Raw genomic sequence first — 4877 nt, forward strand, 5'->3', positions numbered from 1 at the left:
GGGCGGCGAGTGATCGAGCAGTTGAGTGACGTCAGCGTACGCGATCACTCGGCAGCCCGCCAAGTGACAATGCAAGTCATTTGTGAACATGCTGAAGAGGATCGGTCCGGCTTTCGAGCCCTGCGGGACGCCGAGGCTGAACCGGCAATGTCGCCGATCCACCCCTCACCAGCTGCCTCCGGCCTCTCAGGTAGCTCTGGAACCATCCAGGATCGATTCCGTACCATCCTAGCTTTGATAGGAGGACGCCGTGGTCGACGCTGTTAAAGGCCTTAGGTCAGCGGCCGTAATCGATGATATTTCACCCCTCTCGAAGTTACGGTTGAACCAATCGACAGCAGCGAGCACGGCGTTTTTTGTACGGGCAGTGGCACGACCTGTAGGCATATTGGCTGTGATAAAGAATGTTGTTAGCATTCAGGTAATGAGACAGGTGATTGCAGACCATTTTGTGTGTAAGTCTCCATAGATGTGATAAAAAGTTTCAATTCCCTTTCAGCTGGAGTTTTTGACGGCCGACCCACTATTTTTCGGGAATCTATGGCGGCTAAGCTTCGGGCAGCGTTGTGTTTTTTGTTGTTTCATTTTTTTACGTTCAGGCATTTTTTATTATTCATACCTTTAGCTGTATATTTTTTCCTCATGTGATTTTATACTCATCACTGTCATTTAGCGTTTTTATTACTATTGTTTTCGTCTGTAACTGGGTACTATGGCCTGTAGACGATCTACTTAATACAATACAATAATATAATGCAATACCAGTTTCGGGTGGGGCCTGCAAAAACCAAATATCTCGCGTTCAGAAAGTAATAAATTTCGCAGCCCGTGTAGTAACCGGAACACGCCGCCATGAGCACATCACACCCACCCTAAGTGCGCTTCAGTGGCCAACAATTGAAGAGCTCATCAAGGAGCGTGATTGTTTAAAAGTATTTCGCGCTTTGAATAACTGCAACGCCCCCAAAGCTCTAAAAGGGATGTTTCACCAAAGATCAGACATAACCACTCGAGTGACCCGCCTGGCATGCACCAATCGGCTCCACCTTCCAAAAGTGCGTCTGTCTATTACACAACGATCTTTCCCGTACCGAGCCGCAACTGAATGGAATCGACTTCCAATAGAAACTACACAAACAGCGTCAGAAAAAGAATTCAGGAAAAAACTTAGGTGCAAAAACGCGTGAACCATACCAGCTCACTTGCTCAGGGATCGTATCACGGATCGCGTATACTGTGTAATGTGTAGTGTGTACTATGTGCCTTGCTGTGTGCCATGTAGTGTATGTTACCGTACGTTGGCACCTTGCCGTGTACATCTGTGTGAAATTTGTGTTAACATTACTGCCGTGTACAACTCTACCATGTTTAAAATGTCCTGAAAAACTGTGGGAACACGGACGGACATTTAAATGTTAATACAATACAATAATACAATGCAATACAATATTACAAAATATCGAGGAATTTTCTGTCGCTACTATTCCAAACCAACCAATCAATTCTGTATCCCCTTATGAAGAAAATCGATCGGTCTTACGGGATTCAGTTTTTATTTCAATATTCTTTTTCGAAACAGCAAATCTTTTTCATTTGGGCATTGATTTCTCAAGACCACTTCATTAAGGAACACACCTGGCAACTCATGGCGCACATTTAGCCACGTGCAGGGGACACAAAAGGCGCTAAGATCGATGGTGGGCACCGGTTCGTGTCACGTCCGCTGGTCAGACACCGTCCCATTCTGTAACACTTTGTGACGTCTTCAGCGCATTTCGGTCACATGTATATTGTATAGGTACGCCATCACAGCTCGACTCAAAGTGGCCCGATCGGTCCCTGGGAGCGTGCCTGTGAACCCTACGATGAAAGCAGCGGCCACTGGGATCAGACCGCTGCAAGGTGTTGGTAGCATACACTGTCAGACAGGTCAGCAGCACGGAACGAATCGTTTGGTGCTCAGTGTTGCCTGCATATCTAACTGGTTGTAACGGGCCCAGACATTCACGTGGTTTTCTTCTGCATCAGTATTCAGCAATCATTAATTTTGTAATGGGATAAACAATGGGAACTATTTTCTTGTCCTAACGAACTATTTACTTGTCCTAAGCTCTTATCAATCGTTAATTTATTTAGTTTCGCCATGGCTGGACGAACTGGATCTCAGCCGTCTCGGCGAGGCTGTACACCTAGAAAGGCAAGCGACAGAATTCAAATGCATTGCACCTATGGCCTTCCTTACGGCTTACCTATAAATAATTCCGATCTTTAACCTCCGCGAACAAAATAAGCGGAAGGAACGAACACAACGCAATAAGCGCCAGCTATTCGCAGAGTTCTGTTGTTATGCAAACATGCATGAATTATGGTACACTGACTGCAGTGACTGTAGCAGGCATTCACTCATAAAAATTGGCATTATATTACTCCATGCCATAGATACTTATTTTCAGTGGCGAAACCAGAGAAAATATGCCTGTCGTGCATGCTTCATACACATGCCTCTCTGATAGATTTTTTTCAAAAGACTTTGTTATTCATTTTTAGTCCAGGCAATTTTACCACCTACAAAAGGAGGTCTTGAGACACATGGGGGCAGCGGCAGAGAATCTGATCTGATCTATTTTCATCTCTTTAAATCTGATCTTCAAAGATCTCCTTCTTCTTCTTCTTCTTCTTCTATCTTCTTTCATGTATATCATACATATTCTTCAAAGATAAATCAGATTAAAAATCGCCGTTTTCACGACGGCTATCTAGAACACATTTGGCTCAGTTGGTGCAGATTTGGTGCAAATTTGGTCAAATTATGTTCATCGTGCTTTTTGGAAGCTATAAGATCGGGCTGCGCAGTTGCTTATACACAATGCAGTGCAACACAGTAGTTATGTACCTTATTTTTTAAATTATCGGACATTATGTGCTATTGAAACACTGAAATAAGTTCCTGATATGAAGATGTTTGTTGTAAAAGAGGTTTGGTGCAAATTTGGTCAAGTCTGGTGCATTCGCCAAACAATGCGTCTTCAAAACGGCTAATATAGGTACATAGAGCAGTCAGCTCATCTACGTCTCTTACATGTGACATGTGTAGCAATCTGCCCACCACATGGTAATGTGACAGCGTAAGTGACGTGCATTGCTGTGCACATAACAGGGCATTCTGTTCACATTCATCCGAACCTTACAACAAGAACGATGCTGTTTTAAATTGCAAGGAAACGGCAGATGGTGATACATCTTTTGGTGGGCGGTCACTTAGTGCCGATTTGATACTATGAAAACATGTTTCATTATGTGCATTTACGTGTCTGTTGTTCGCTGCGGGTAACAATCTTATTCATAAGAACACCTGCTACATTTGAATATCTGACACTCATAAATGTCAGCTAAACCTGTTCATTATTTCAATTCGTTAGTGGGGCATAAACAAAGTTCGGAGCGCGAAAGCTGACGGACGCAATTAATTTTCAGAGAAGTTGCCTGGTGGTCTTTTAATATTTATAAGCAGCCTATAACCATGAGGCTTCGGAATCTTGACCAGGTGCAAGTCTGTCGGGCGTGGGCAGATACGGCAGTTGCATCATATAACTTCAAATGCCAGTCTGGCTGGCTGGCATTGTTTGCCACCGCAGCACTCAACCCTACGTGCAGACCTGACGGGAATAACAGCTCATCCAAGGACGCGAAATATTTGGCTGTCTAATGATTTGGGAAGTGTTCATCTATCTTTTCTTTCCGTCAAAACTGCGTCCTGTCTTTTCAGTTGTGTTAGGTACTTCCTTTTGTACGCATCGTGTCACACATTGTGATGTTTATTCACATTCGATGATAACACAAAAGCAAATATTCTCAATAGCCAGACGTTTCGGCCTCAGCGTGCCTTCGTCAGTGACATTATCGAGATACTATTACATTAATAAATTGATCAAAATCTTTTACACTTCCAAAGTAAACATGACCTAGACAAGAGAATGGTTGAAAAATGTCCAGGTCATGTTTACTTTCAAAGTGTAAAAGATTTTGATTAATGTATTAATGTAATAGTATCTGGATATTGGTCACTGACGAAGGCACTCTGAGGCCGAAACGTCTGGCTATTTAGAATATTTGCTTTTGTGTTGTCATCGAATGTGAATAAACATCATGCTTTTGTATGCAAGCATGTACATCACGCAAGATCATAGATGCATGTGCCTACGAGTATGTAGGTAGTGGTACATACAGTTCCTTGCCAATGCCTGAATATTGTTCACTTCAGTTCTCTTAGTCTCTTTTCCTTTCAATTAAATTTTATTGAGGAAGAAAAACATGATATTTCTCCAGATATTCCTACTTGGTATGGTAAAGTAGTTAGCGCACGTTGAAAAATAAATAACAATGTCCAAATACATTGAAATACTTTTGAACTTATTTCAGTGTTAAAAACCGTCTGTAACTGCTGTTGAATTACGAGCTCGCTTACGAGTTCAGCCAAGCCTTGTACCGCTGAGAGTGTGAAGGTTCACATTCCTGATGGGCACCGATGACTACCGCAGGCCGGGAGTCCTAAGCCCCAAGTCATCACCATCATCAGACCTCCGCGGTTCCTGAAGATTTGTTCATACCGGCCTCCTTTTGTATGACCTAATCACACGACCTAGCATACAAACGTTTACAGTGGCTTGCGTGTGCTGCACCCATACAGAAGCTCTAATAGCATGTAAACAGGGAATACGGAGAACTACAGAACGGTACTAGGCGCATCAACAAGCCTTTGTGGAGGCAGTGGGGACGCTGGACGACCAACGACCTTGCTGCTCGGGTAACACACAGAGGTTCTTGTACCGAGCCCTCGCGTCTCTGTAGTTCGGGGCCCTCATTTACCCATGGCAAAG

This window comes from Amphibalanus amphitrite, unplaced genomic scaffold (genome assembly GCF_019059575.1).
Source record: "Amphibalanus amphitrite isolate SeventyFive unplaced genomic scaffold, NRLGWU_Aamphi_draft 000032F_arrow, whole genome shotgun sequence".
Lineage (NCBI taxonomy): Eukaryota > Metazoa > Arthropoda > Thecostraca > Balanomorpha > Balanidae > Amphibalanus > Amphibalanus amphitrite.